The sequence below is a fragment of the Podarcis muralis genome, chromosome W, assembly GCF_964188315.1.
Source record: "Podarcis muralis chromosome W, rPodMur119.hap1.1, whole genome shotgun sequence".
In the NCBI taxonomy this organism is placed as follows: Eukaryota; Metazoa; Chordata; class Lepidosauria; order Squamata; family Lacertidae; genus Podarcis; species Podarcis muralis.
Window position 1 is genome coordinate 21,385,277 of NC_135674.1, and position 15,821 is coordinate 21,401,097.

Below are 15,821 nucleotides of genomic sequence, written 5' to 3' on the forward strand. Positions count from 1 at the left end.
ACCATAATAAACAAAAGAGGTGACAGAGGGCACCCCTGTCTTGTACCCTTCAAAATTTCAAAAGAGTCAGTTAGGTTATTATTAGTAATTAATTTGGCTCTTTGGTACGAATAGATTGCTTTTATTCCTTCCAGGAATGTGCCCTCTATCCCTGCTGTTTCCATACATTTAATTAGAAATTGCCAGGATACATTATCGAAAGCCTTTTCGGCATCAATAAACATTAACACCGCGGGAATTTCATTTTTGAATTCCAAGTATTCGATAATGTTTATTATATGTCTTATATTGTCTTTTAATTGCCTATTGGGTAGAAATCCGGCTTGATCATTATGAATAAATTGACTAAACACTTTTTAAACTGATTCGCCATTACTTCTGCAAAGATTTTATAATCATTATTTAATAATGAGATCAGTCTATAATTCTTAATGTTAAGCTTATCCCAGTCTGGTTTGGGTATTAGCGTAATGTATGCTTCTTTCCAGGAGTCTGGTATTCTTCCTCCTCTTAAAATCTCATTCATTACTTCACAAAGCACCGGAGTTAAGAGTTCTTCTAGGACTTTGTAATACTTGGCCGATAAACCATCAGGCCCCGGAGCTTTCCCTAATTTCATCTTCTTTATCACCTCTTGAATTTCCTCTGTTTTTATAGGTTTGTTTAATAGACTTTTCTCCTCCTCCGATAAACATTTAACTCTGTTGTCTTGTAAATATCTTCCTATTTCTGTTACATCTTCTTCTTTTTTACACAATTTTTCATAAAATTTAAGGAAGCTTTTTTTTATTTCATTAGGATCCTCCAAGAGTTGTTCTTCTGTTTTTATTTTGTTAATCACATTTTGTTTTCTCCTTATTCTTAATTGCCACGCCAGAAATTTTCCAGTTTTATTCGCTGACTCGGAAATTTTTTGTTTCATTGACTTAATTCCCCATTCCACCTCTTGGTTTATTAATATTGAATACTGTGTTTGTAACATCATATACAGTTGCTTATTTCTTTCTTCATTCGGTTTCATTATTAAACTCTTTTCACATTCTTTTAATTGAGTAAGTATCTATTTTGTTGTTGTTGTTGTTGTTGTTGTTTTGTTCTCTAACCTTTTTCCTATAACTATTTTGTTGGATCAGGAAACCTCTTAACACTGCCTTGCTGGCGTCCCAAACTATATTCATATTTGTTTCTTTGTTAATGTTTAAATCAAAGTATTCTTTCAAGGTGGATTTGGCTTTTTCAATCACCTCCTCATTTTCAAATAGATCAGTGTTTCCCAACCACTGTTCCGCGGCACACTAGTGTGCCGCGAGATGTTGCCTGGTGTGCCGTGGGGAAAATTCGAAAGATTTTTTTTTTTTTGTAAAAGTCAAATTAGGTCCTAATCTATCCCTCGAGCGCCTCTTGTCCGTTATTGTGACGCATGAAGCGTGTTCCCGCCCACTCCCCGCCCTCCCTTGCTTCTCTCTCTCTCTCTGTGGCGTTTTCCGCCGCTTCCTGCTGGGCATGCGCAGCTCGCCTCGCGCTTCCATTCCGGCCCCTCCTTCCCCCGACTACCCCGCCGCTCCGTTCCTTTCTCTTTCTCGCGTGTCAGAGAGCGGCGGCGCGAGCGCGGCGGTTCCCTCAGGGCTGACGGAGGGCTCGAGGAGGAGGAGGCAGGACGTGGAGGCGGAGAAAGCGGCGGCGGCCACCCCCCACCTCCGGCTCGAGGCCCGCGTAGAAAGCTGAGGGGGAGAGATAGATAGAGGTGGGCGGCGGCGGCGACGGCCACGACCAACCGCCACAGTAGTTGTAGCGGTGGCGACGGCGAGCAGGGACTCCCGCTCTCTCTCCGTCGTGTCTCTCTCTCTCTCTCTCTCTCTCCCGGGCCCGTCCGTTGAGTCTCCCGCGCGCCTCGGCTACAAGATGAGCATCGAGATCCCGCCGGGTCTGACTGAGCTGCTGCAGGGCTACACGGTGGAGGTGCTGCGGCACCGGCCGCCAGACCTGCTGGCCTTCGCCGCCGAGTACTTCGCCAAGCCGCGCTCTCCTTCCTGCCTCGCTTTGCTGCCTCCTCCCCCCCACCCCCAAAGCTTGGAGGTTCCCCGGCGCCGACCCGCAGGTTTGACCCCCTTCTCACACCTGTTCGCGCTCCTTGCACGGAATGGGGCGGATGGGGAGGAACGGGGCTCGCCGCTGCCTCTGCTCGCCCTCCCCCCCTCCGCCGGCGGTCCCGCGATTCTTGGCTTTTTGGCGGTTGGCACAGAAGGAAGGCAAGGGGGAGGGGAAAAATTGAATCTTACACTTTCGTGCGTCCCTCCCGGCGTGACGCTGCGCGCTGACGTCACGGGGCTGTAATGGTGGTGTGCCTCGAGATTTTTTTCATGAAACAAGTGTGCCTTTGCCCAAAAAAGGTTGGGAAACACTGAAATAGATAATCATTCATTCTCCATCTGTACGTACCCTGGGTTTCACATTTTAACTGTAACACTATTGCACTGTGATCAGATAGGGTTCTAGGTTACCGTATTTTTCGCACCATAGGGCGCACCGGACCATAGGGCGCACCCAGTTTTTAGGGGGGGAAATCAAGAAAAAAATCTTTCCCCCCCCCCAGCCCCAAAGAGCAGCGTACAGGGTGCGCACAACCTCTCCCTGCCGGAGGGGTTGCGAGCAGCTATGGAGCAAGCCAAGTTTTGGCTTCCCCTTTAGCCCCATGCAGCCTCTCCTTGCCGGGAGACGCTGCACAGGGCTAAAGAAGCCATAGCCCCATGCAGCCTCTCCTTGCGGAGGGGTTGCGCGCGGCTATGGAAGAAGGCAAGGCAGCGAGCGGGATGGATCCCGCTCGCTGTTTTGCCTTCCCCTTTAGCCCCGCGGAGCCTCTCCTTGCGGAGGGGTTGCGCGCAGCTATGGAAGAAGGCAAGGCAGCGAGCGGGATGGATCCCGCTCGCTGTTTTGCCTTCCCCTTTAGCCCCGCGGAGCCTCTCCTTGCGGAGGGGTTGCGCGCGGCTATGGAAGAAGGCAAGGCAGCGAGCGGGATGGATCCCGCTCGCTGTTTTGCCTTCCCCTTTAGCCCTGCGGAGCCTCTCCTTGCGGAGGGGTTGCGCGCAGCTATGGAAGAAGGCAAGGCAGCGAGCGGGATGGATCCCGCTCGCTGTTTTGCCTTCCCCTTTAGCCCCGCGCAGCCTCTCCTTGCGGAGGGGTTGCGCGCGGCTATGGAAGAAGGCAAGGCAGCGAGCGGGATGGATCCCGCTCGCTGTTTTGCCTTCCCCTTTAGCCCCGCGGAGCCTCTCCTTGCGGAGGGGTTGCGCGCGGCTATGGAAGAAGGCAAGGCAGCGAGCGGGATGGATCCCGCTCGCTGTTTTGCCTTCCCCTTTAGCCCCGCGCAGCCTCTCCTTGCGGAGGGGTTGCGCGCGGCTATGGAAGAAGGCAAGGCAGCGAGCGGGATGGATCCCGCTCGCTGTTTTGCCTTCCCCTTTAGCCCCGCGGAGCCTCTCCTTGCCGGGAGATGCTGCGCAGGGCTTTCCTGGCTTTTCTGGGAGGTGGGGGAATTCCCCCACCTCCCGCAAAACCGGCAGAAGCCGCGCGCACTTTAAAAGGGCTGCACGGCTTCTTCTGGCTTTCCTGGGAGGTGGGGGGATTCCCTCACCTCTCGCAAAAGTCCGCAGAAGCCGTGAGCTCTTTAAAGGGGCTGCGCGGCTTTTCCTGGCTTTCCTGGGAGGTGGGAGAAGGGACTGATGCAGCCAGTCAGTCCCTTCTCCCTCCTGTGGAAAAGCCCGCAAGAGCGCACGGAGCTTGTGTGCGGCTCTTGGGGGCTTTTCCCGCCTGCCTCCCCCCTGCATTCGCTCCATAGGACGCACACACATTTTCCCTTGCTTTTTAGGAGGGAAAAAGTGCGTCCTATGGTGCGAAAAATACGGTATATCTCACAATTCACCACTTTTATTGTTAATTCTCTTGAGATCCATATCTTTTTTTAAAAAAAATATATTTTTTATTAACAGGCCAACCACATCACATTATCATATCACATTAGTTCCAAATTATACAGCCAAATTTTAAATTTTGTTGGGGGTGCCCATACATCAAGCTCGGCTCGAGTCCAAAACAGCATCACTTATCTTACTGCTTTCATTAGACAGTTCTGTCCAGTTTGATCCGGATAGTCCTTTATTACTTCCTTTCTCTTCTTGTTGTTATCATAAATTCCTTTCTTTGCGATCTCTGATGATTTACACAAGCAGGTTGAAAGCTGGCATTCTATGTGGATTTTTGTACTCCTCCAAAAATCATATCAATCAGGGACAGCCTCTGTACAACGCTTCCATACACAAGATTAGTCTCCGATCTGTCCTTTATTTTTCAAATAAATCAAATGAGTCTGGGGGCTCTGTCACGTCAAACTTGCATTCCAACATTCCTTCTCGCTCGAACATTCCTGATTCTCCTCCCCCAGTCCTTCTTCCTCCGACAAGCCTGTCTTAGCGAGACGCCATATTTTAACTGCGTCATAAGAATTTCCCACTTTTCTCACCATTCTCCAGTCTTAATCCATCCCACATAGTTCTTAAAATCCTGCCTGTGATTCATAAAAACGCAACGATCTTGTTTCTATCTGGGGTGAAGGGTTATTTATGTCACATCATGCGGGGGGGGGAAGAGTTTTTTTCCTCCACCCCCCCCTTCGTTCCAAACATACAGTCTCCTTGTGGTAATTCATCAGAAGATTTACTTATCCGTCCGTCACTCCTGGTCGCAGAGATCCATTAATCAGCAGTCTTATCTTCGAGCTTTACTTGATGTATGTGCTTTCAGCTTCAGTTCCAATCGTACGTTTCCAATTATAATTCCAAGCTGAAGCAACCAGCACGCGCTGATTGGAATCGGCGTCAGGAAGATCTGACTTCACCGAGGGCCTTTTGCCAAGTGTTCGGCACCCCCATCACTTGTATCAGGGGGTGCATTGTGAACACCGCTGGCAGGGCAGAGCCCCCCCCCCCCGCATCCTGGGGGGGGGGCTTAGGAAGGCTGCATACTTCCCATAGCAGCCCCTTAGTACCTCGTATGGGTCAGAGAGATGTTATTGTCAGCCATCTTCCAACACGCCACCTGGTGGCCCCCCTCTTGAGATCCCTATCTGATCCAGCCTACTCCAGCTCTGATGTGGCTCTGAAAAATGAGTGAATTGTTTCATCATAGGATTTTTGTGCCTCCATATGTCTATTAAATCTAAGTTTTCCTCGAGGTCCTTAAACGATCTTGGTAGTTTCCCCTGGTTTAAATTCTTCCTTTTCGAGCTTCTATCTAGTTCTGGTATTGGCACTCCATTTAAATCTCCAAGTAGAATCAATTTATTATTCTCTAGATCTAATAATATTTGTTCCAATTTCTTTAAAAAGTCCATTTTATTTGCATTTGGCGTGTAGACCGTTACCACATTGAATTTTTCTCCCTGATGATTAATTTGTACTCCTAAAATTCTTCCTTCCTCATCTTTACATATTAATTTAGGTTCCAATTTATCCTTCACATAGATCACTACCCCTCTTTTTTTTCTGTATCTGAATTAATGAACTCTGTTCCCAACTTTTTGTTTATTAAAATATGTTTGTGTCTTTTGGTTACATGCATTTCTTGACAACAAATCACATCAATATTCTTTTTCTTTAAAACCTTCTGAATTTTATTTCTCTTAGACTTTTCGTTCAAACCATTCACATTCCAGGACAAAAACTTAAGAGTCATTGTTAAATTTAACCAGTGCTCACTTTACCCTATTTTCCTGACTTATATTCTAGTACTTCTATTTTCAGTGGTTTCTTCGTCTTGACTTGACTTGATATTTATTACGGCCATTGGCCCGTTACACGACAATTTCCCATACCAACATATATGTACTTAAACCTCCAAATTTAAAACCGCCCAAAACTTACAAAAAACAAACAAACAACCAGACAAGAACCAAAGCAAAGCAAAAACAAAAGACCAACATCATGCATTACAATAAATTTGCCACATAAACATCGCCCTCTGCTCCTAAATTAATAAAAGACATCAATGGTGATATCACCTAATTACATCCTAAAACATAGATCATGGATTAAAAGGGTTATCCGAGCCGCACAGGAGTCTATTTTTCTTCTTTAGGGATAGGACGCTGATCAAGAATCTGGCAACTGTGAGTGATCTTAGGGGGTCTTCATCATTTAGTAAATATCTCAGTTTGGCTTCATTCGTATCATCGGCGATTCCCTTTAGATATTGAGCAAGAAACTTGCTCCTGGCCGACGAGTGAAAAGCACAATCAATAATTATGTGATGCAACGATTCCGGTGCCCCACAATTACAGTCACATAAGAGCGATATCTGCCCATTGGAAAATCTATTTCTCAGCACGTTCGATGGGAAGGTGTTGAATCTTGCCTTTATAAAGGCATATCTATGAGCCGAAGAAGTTAAGGAATTCAAATAATTTGGGAGCCTTAAGAGGGGTAATAAACCAAGGTTTAGAGGTGAGCAGGTACCATTGCCCAACACCATTTTCTGCTGCAAGTCCATCTCCTCTAGTTTACAGGTTACTGTTCTTTTAGCTGGTACTATGTCCTGCTCTAGTAATTTGGATGGGGAGATTCCCATTGCCGTAATTTTCAGCTGTAAATTTTTTACCCATGGGCTCTGGAAATCATCCCTCCACATACATTGTATCAAATACAAGTTTGGGAGATTGTGCCATAAAGATAACCAGTGACAAAGTATGTACTTCCACAGGGCACTTTCCAGGGATACAGTATTAAGTTCCATGCGTAATGCTGTATTACTTACACAGTTGGGCAGTTTCAATATCCCTCTTAAAAACTGATTTTGAATAACCTCTAGGTGAGATAGGTTGACAAAAGTCCCCCAAGATGAGATGGCATAAGCAATTGTCGGGATCACCTTGACCTTGAACACTTTCAACGCCAATGGGATGTGAAGGGCCCCATCGGTGAAGAAGAATCGCAAGATCGCCAAGGAGATAGCTTTAGCTCTATTTGTAACATAAGCTACATGGGCCTTCCATCTAAGGTTATGTTGTAACCAAACTCCCAAGTATTGGAATCTATAGACTTGTTCGATGACTCTCCCATCAATTCTCCAATTATGGAGTTTCCGGCTCTTTGAGAAAATTAGGATCTTAGATTTTCCATAATTAATTGTGAGGGAATTTGCATTACAGTATGATCCAAAAAATTTAAGGCCCTCCTGAGACCTACTCTAGAAAAGGAAAGTATGACTGCGTCATCCGCATATAGTAACAAAGGGCAGCGATAAAGTGCTAGGCGGGGTGCATGGATCCTTTCTTGAGCCTCCATTAGGGGAGTCCTCATATCGCTTATGAACAAATTGAACAGGAATGGAGCCAATATACAACCCTGTCAGACACCTCTGTTAATGGGAATTGGATTGGTGAGATCACCCTCCGGGGTGAGTCTCACTCTAGCCGCTGAGTTCTCATGGAGTTTGATTATTAGCCAGAGAAGCCTTCTGTCGATGCCCCAGCGGGTGAGTTTTTCCCAGAGGATGCTCCTGGGGATACTATCGAATGCTGCCTTTAGGTCAATGAATGCCACACAGAGTTGGCCACCCTTTGGGGTGGAATATTTCCAGGCAAGATGCTGTAAAATTAGAATATGATTAATTGTTGACTGTTTTGGGCGGAATCCAGCTTGTTCGGGCCCAATTAATTTTTTCTCTTCGGCCCATTGGTTAAGTCTGTTCAACAGGAAGCGGGCATACAGTTTCCCCACTATTGAGAGCAGACTGATATTTCTGTAATTCCCCGGGTCATCTGGTGAGCCCTTTTTGTGGATTGGAACGATAATAGCGTCCTTCCATACTTCCGGGATCATTCCAGAGTTGTTAACGGCATCGAAGATGGTCGCCAGGACTTTGGCCCACCAGTCCGCATGGTTTTTTATAGCTTCTGCCGGGATCAGGTCTGGCCCAGGCGCTTTCCCCGTTTTGAGTTTAACGATCAAATCATGGATGTCTTCCGGATCGGTGGGGGGCCAGAGAGGAAGCTGTTCTTGAAATTCATCTCTTGTGTTAGCAATACAGTCAGTTGTGGCAAAATAATTTTTTAAGTAAGATTCCCAAACCGGGGCAGGAATAGTAGTTAAAGGGTATCTTTTAGTTCTTTTATTTACCAGGAGCCAAAATTGTCTGGAGTTCCGTAATGATGAGGCTTCTATGATTGCCTGCCATTGATTCGCTTGCCATTCCTGTCTAGCTCCCTTTTGAATTTGCTTGTAGGCCGATTTTGCTTGGAAGTATTCTTTTGGCAGGACCGTTGCCCCGGAGGCTTTATACTCTTTGCAGATGTTACGAAGAAGTTGTCTAGCCTGTTTACAAGCACTATTGAACCACAATGCACCTATCTTCCTTTGTGTTCGATTTATTTTATGCGTCGGGACAGAGAAAAAAGACGTTAGATCTTCCGACAGATTCGAGAATAGTCTTATTTTTTTTTTTTAATAATATTTTTTATTGCTTTTTTCCCAGGTCAAATACATCATCAATGACTCAGCGAAAGCAGTTTTACAAAAAGAAAAAACAGGAAATAGAAAAAAGAAAATTCACAATTTCAAACATTTTTTCATAATCCACTGGACTTCCCCACATCCTCCGCACCCTGCATTCTTTGTAATAAACAAATATCAGCAAATTAATACCTTGTTTCATGCGTTTTTGTACTTTCATCTAATTATATTTTAGATTTAGAGTACGTATTATTGGTTAACTTCTTTCCATCATCAATCCCAAAAATAGGAACATTTACTCTGAAATTTGGACTTTTCACAGTCATAACTTAATTTCCACCATTTTCAAATCTCAATACTGAAGCATGTTATTCCAAAAAAAACTTAGCAAATTCTCAACATTCATATAACTTATAATGTTTTTGTAAATAATCCTTAAATTTTTTCGAGTCCTCTTCCACTGCCTCTTCTCCCAGGTCCCGTATTCTGCCAGTCATTTCGGCCAATTCCATATAGTCCATCAGTTGCGTATGCCATTCTTCCAGCGTGGGTAACTCCTGTGCCTTCCAGTATTTAGCTATAAGGATTCTTGCTGCAGTGGTTGCATATAAAAAGAAAGTTCTATCCTTCTTTGACACTCTCTGGCCCACAATGCCCAAGAGGAAGGCTTCTGGTTTCTTGTGAAAGGTATACTTAAATACCTTTTTCAACTCATTGTAAATCATTTCCCAAAAAGCCTTCACCTTCGGGCATGTCCACCAGAGGTGAAAGAATGTTCCTTCAGCCTCCTTACATTTCCAACATTTATTATCAGACAAATGATATATCTTTGCAAGTTTGACTGGGGTCATGTACCACCTGTATATCATTTTCATAATGTTTTCTTTCAGGGCAGTACATGCCGTGAATTTCATACCGGTGGTCCATAACTTTTCCCAGTCTTCAAACATAATGTTGTACCCAATGTCTTGTGCCCATTTTATCATGGCTGATTTAACCGTCTCATCCTGTGTGTTCCATTTAAGCAACAAGTTATACATTCTTGAAAGCACTTTCGTCTTAGGTTCAAGTAATTCTGTCTCTAATTTCGATTTCTCCACCTGGAAGCCAATTTTTTTATCCTTTTTAAAAGTTTCTTGTATTTGGGCATAATGTAACCAGTCTCGCACCTTGTCTTTTATTTTTTCTAAACTCTTCAACTTCCAATTGTCTCCATCTCTTTCTATTATCTCACGATATTTTGCCCAGCCACCCCCCATGTTAAGTGTTTTTGAGGCCTTAGCCTCCATTGGTGATAGCCACCTCAGAATCTTATTTTCCAGTAAGTCTTTATATTTGATCCAGACATTAAACAAAGCTTTTCTGACAATATGGTTTTTAAACAGTTTATGAACCTTTACCTTGTCGTACCACAGATATGCATGCCACCCAAACGCATTGTTAAACCCCTCCAGATCTAGGACATCAGTGTTTTCTAGTAAAAACCAGTCCCTCATCCAGCAGAAGGACGCAGCTTCATAATATAACCTTAAGTCCTGCAGGGCAAATCCCCCTCTTTCTTTTGCATCTGTTAGTATTTTAAATTTTATCCGGGGCTTTTTGCCCTGCCAGACAAACTTCATAATGTCCTTCTGCCACTTTCCAAAACATTCCACTCTGTCCACGATCTGCAGGGTTTGAAACAAAAACAACACCTTTGGCAATACATTCATCTTTACAGCTGCAATTCTTCCCAACAAGGAAAGTTTCAATCTTGACCAAGTTTCTAAGTCCTTTTTAATTTCAGACCAACATTTTTCATAATTATCTTTAAACAAATTCAAGTTTTTCCCAGTCAGATTAACCCCCAGGTACTTCACTTTTTTAACCACATTTAAGTCCGTTTCCTTCTGAAACCCCTCTATTTCTGAAAAAGTCAAGTTTTTTGCCAAGACCTTAGTTTTTTGTTTGTTTAGCTTGAATCCCGCCACCCGACCAAACTCATAGATTAGTTCTAAAACTCTTTTTGTACTAGGTTCTGGCTCCTGCAATGTTAAAACCAAATCATCTGCAAAGGCTTTCAGTTTGTATTGTTTTCCTCCGACCTGTATTCCTTCCACCAGCTGATCCCTCCTAATCAAGTTCAACAACACCTCCAGGACAGAGATGAATAACAAGGGTGATAAGGGGCACCCCTGTCGTGTCCCTTTTTCAATTTTGAACTCTTCTGTCACCACATTGTTCACTATCAATTTGGCCTTTTGTTCTGAATAGATTGCTTCAATCCCATTTTGGAACGCCCTTCCCACACCCATCCCTTCCAAATTTTTCTTCATAAATCTCCAAGATATATTGTCAAAGGCCATCTCGGCATCTATGAAAATCAAAACTGCTTTCGTATTCAAATTTGTCTGCAGTAACTCCAAAACATCAATAATATTCCTGGTGTTGTCAGACAAATGTCTACCAGGGAGAAAGCCTGCTTGGTCTTTATGAATTACTTCCTTTAGTACTTTTTTAAATCTACTTGCCAAAATGTCAGCAAAGATTTTGTAATCCACGTTTAGGAGTGAGATGGGACGGTAGTTCTTGAGTTGAGTCTTTTCAGATTCCGATTTTGGTATCAAAGTGATGAAGGCTTCTTTCCACGATTCTGGTGCCCCCTTCCCTTCCATAATTTGGTTACACACCTCCATTAACGGCTGGATCAAATAGTCCTTCAATGTCTTATAATATTTGGAAGTAAGTCCATCTGGTCCTGGGGATTTGCCTAATTGCATATTCTGAATGGCACTTTCAATTTCCTGTTGTGTTATTCTGTAATTCAGGATTGTTTGTTTATCTTGAGATAATTTCTGTAAACCATGACTTTTTATAAATTGGTTTATCTCAGTCTCTACTTGAGGTCCTTGAGTGAACAATTTTCTGAAAAATCTCTGGAAACACTTTCTAATTTCTTCTGGTTTCTGAATACATTCTCCTTCGACCTCCAGATTGGTGACAAAATTCAATTTTTGCCTCTTCTTCAGCTGCCACGCCAGCAGCTTCCCACATTTATTTGCCGATTCGAATGATCTTTGTTTCATCTGCTTGATTTTCCATTCAACTTCTTGATTGATCAATTTCGCATATTGTGCCTGATGGAATTTTATTTCTCTTAAAATCTCTTTTGATTTTGGATTTAACCTCAACTTTTTCTCTCCATCTCTTATCTTCTCCAAAATCTTATCCTTTTTACCATTCCAGAGTTTTTTCTTAATAGCGTTCTGTTGTATCAGAAACCCTCTCATCACTGCTTTGCTCGCGTCCCAGATTGTTTTCTTTTCCACCAAAGTGTTCAAATTTATTTCAAAATAATCCTTCAGCGTTTTTTGGGCCTTCTTCACAATCTCCTGATCTCTAAACAAAGTGTCATTCATTCTCCATCTGAAGGATCCAGCTGGTGTAAGTCTCAAGTCCATTTTCAGGGCGTTATAGTCGGAGCAGGTTTTGGGGCAGATCTCTATTTTTTTTTGTCTTAGGTGCCAGTCCTCTAGTTATCCAGATTTGGTCGATTCTTGTCCATGATAGGTGGGCCTCAGAAAAGAATGTCCCTTCTTTTCCTAGAGGGTTTTTTATCCTCCAAATGTCAATCAAATCCATATTGTCTGTTAATTCGAAGAAAGTCTTAGGTAGTCTGCCATCTTTAGTCAAGTTTTGATTTTGTGACTTGTCCATGTATGTGGAGACAACCCCATTCATATCTCCCATCAAAATGATGTTAGTATAGTCAATGTGGTCCAGCATTATCTCATGCAGCTTTTTGTAAAATTCCGATTTCCCCTCGTTTGGTGCGTATATTCCTACTATCAAAAATTTTTCTCCTTGTGATTGTATTTCAATCGCCAAAATTCTTCCATGTTCATCTTTAAAAACAAACTTCGGTGCTAGGTTCTCCTTTGCATAAATCACTACTCCTCTTTTTTTTACCTTGTCTGATGAAATAAATTCTTGGCCTAGTCTCTTATTGATTAACACCCTCCTGTGGAGCCTAGTCACATGTGTTTCTTGCAGGCAGATAACATCCAATTGTTCTTTCCTCAATATATGAAAGATCCTTCTTCTTTTTTCGGGGGAATTTGCGCCATGAATGTTCCAACTAAGAAGCTGCAGAGACATCCTGAATCAATTTATCAACCGGTAGGGTTGTCTCCCTTGTCGTCTATGTCTGGAGGTGGATCCGGTTTTGGGCCAGGCGGAGGTAGTGACCAAGCGCCTGCTACTCCTTTCCGAAGGTCCTCCCCGTAGTCGTTTAGGAACTTTTCTTGCTCCTCTGCTGATCTGATTCTTACTTTTTTCCCTTTCAGATTGAAAGACAATCCTTGAGGAAATTCCCACCTATAAGGAATTGTGTTGTTCCTCAGTAGACTTGCGAGGTCTTTATATGTTACTCTTAAATCCAACAATTGTTTCGGTATATCTCTGAAGATTTCTGCTGTCTTTCCTTGAATCACCAATGAGTTTTTAAAGTGTAGGCCGAGTATGTTGTCTCTTTCTTGCTTTGATCTCAAGATGATCAAGCAGTCCCTTGGTTTATCTTTTTTAACCACTCTTCCCAGTCTAAAGGCGGTGACAATTTTATAGTCCTTCTCCTCTGCCAAACCCCAGAATTTAGATATTTCTGCTGTCAGGAAGCCGATCAAATCTTCTTTCTCAGATTCTGGGATATTCCTAAGCCTGAGATTGCTTTCCCGATTTTTCAATTCCGCCATGGACAGATAAGCTTGCTGTTCATTGATCTGTCTGCCCAGTGGTCTTACTTCCCCTCTTAATTCCTCAATTCTCTTTTTATTTTGTTCCGCTTTTAAATTTGCTTCTTCGGCTAATTTTCGATTTTCTGTTGTTGTTGTTTGAATATTTCCTATGGCCTGTGTATTTTGAGAAACTTGGTCAGTCAATTTATTAATTGTAGCTGTCACTTGGTCGAATTTAGCCGCTTGTTCGTCAGCTTTCTTATTTAAAGCAGCCAGCTGGTCCAATATTTCTTTAGAAACTGGGTCTAGCCCTCCTGCAGCCATATCCCCAAAAGCTGGCTGTTTTGGTTGTCCTTCTTGCAGGCCTGTAACAATTGGGACCGATGATCTACGTGGCTGCACAGGCAAAGTTAATTGCAACAGCTCAGCTTGTTTTGCTTTTTTGGCAGCCCTTGTTTTTGGTACACCACTCATTCCACAGCTGTCCAAGTGTCAAGGTCAAATTGTAAATCCCATGGGAAAAGCAATCCAGGATGTAAACATCCAACCACAAAATTTGCAAAGCAGCCAGCAGTTCTCAGAGACTAGCAATTCCACAATCCAGTAGGGGGAGCTCCCCAAAGATTAACAAAAAAGAAAGGAAAGAGAGAAAAAAGTTTCCGCCATTAAATTCCCAATGCACAGTCAGATAAAAACCCAGTAAGAAAACAAAACGAAGGAGAGAACCTTCAAAACTCACTTTAAACTGCAGAGAGTGAAAGTTCTTAACAATGGTGCATGCAACAGTTCCTTATTTGTATCTTACAGAAAAGCCCCAAAGTAACTTTAAAACCTTATACACAGTTACCGCAGTCTGATGGTTCTTTTGTATCCAGGCAACCCGGGAGCTGGGTTTCAGAACTTTATAATCCACAGAAAGAAGGAAAAAAGGTTGCGATTTGTATCCACTTATAGGAATACTTTTAAATATTTAAATATTCCAGTCCGAATCTGCAGGGTAAATTCCAGTTTCTTTTAAAACCCCTGTCAGCGCTTCAGCTTTGACAGCTCTTTGCTTGCTATTTTAAGCAGAGTCGGGAGACGGACTTCCTTTTTAACGTCTCCCGCTTTCAGCCGAATTTCCAGAATTAAGTCTCAAAGTCTCAAAGATCTTAGGTCTCTTACTCACGAGTATGTTGTTTTCAATCAAATGGTCAAAGAAGAAAGGTCAGCGCTCATCAGCAGCAGCCGCGCGGCTTCACTTCCGCGGAAAGAGCGATGAACTCACAGCACCGCTACCCCCTCCACGTTCCGGAGCCCCTTACGGGGTCCCTTCTACGCTTCCGAGGTCGCTCTTGGTGCCCGCCGAGTCCCACGGCCACGGGCTCACTCTACCCGTGGTTTTTCTGGATGGGTCGTCGCTGTGCCGCAGCGCACGACCCTTTTCCGCGGAGCCCCTCTTCGGCAGCTGAGGAGGACCACCATTGCCGTTTCGCGCCGCCTCCGGAAGCCAATATTGTCTGGAGTTCCGTAATGATGAGGCTTCTATGATTGCCTGCCATTGATTCGCTTGCCATTCCTGTCTAGCTCCCTTTTGAATTTGCTTGTAGGCCGATTTTGCTTGGAAGTATTCTTTTGGCAGGACCGTTGCCCCAGAGGCTTTATACTCTTTGTAGATGTTACGAAGAAGTTGTCTAGCCTGTTTACAAGCACTATTGAACCACAATGCACCTATCTTCCTTTGTGTTCGATTTATTTTATGCGTCGGGACAGAGAAAAAAGACGTTAGATCTTCCGACAGATTCGAGAATAGTCTTAGAGTTTGGTCATAATCGTAATGATCCTCGATTAAGCCTGAATATACTTGTTTTAGCCCTTGTTGGAAGTATGCTGAGTATTTTTGGGCCTGTAGTTCGGACCATTTTACACTTTTGATTTGCAATACTGAGTTCGTAATCAGATGTGTTGGGTGCCTGTCTCCATCTGGGGTCCAATCTATAGTCATTGTGGCGACCAACGGTAGGTGGTCGCTCAGTTGAGTATTTTCAACTTTAAAATGGAAAAATTTGGGGAATATGTCATGAGATACTAACATGTAATCCAGGACACTGTTTGCAGAGGAGCTTATGTGTGTAAAATCACCCGGTACGTCTGGCGGGCAGTTCCCGTTTAGAATCACTAAGTTTAGACGTAGTACCAGTTGGTAAAGAAGGGTTCCTGCTTCATTTACCCTTTTGTCTTTGGAAAGTCTTTGAGTATGGAGGGCGAGGTCATTAATGAATTCTGGGGTTATCCACCATTTGGCTTTGATTAAAGACTCCCAGTTTGTTGCAATGCGAGTGTGCTGGTCCCAGGGGGGGAAAAGGTACTATTACCGTAGCCCAAGTTCAGTCCAGAGTCTCTAGCAGGGTAGACGATCACTAGATGAGACGCGAGGTCCGAGACAGGGAGCCGGGCGGGGAAACAGGAACGCTGGTAGGGCAGAAGCAGGAATCCAGGCGAGGAACAGGAACACCGGAGAGTCAGAAACAGGAAGCCGGGCGAGGAACAGGCACACTGGGAGTGCAGATCTAGGACTGGGTAAAGCAGGTACTCCACAACGACGTTGCTCCCGCAACCTGGGACCGGGCTGACT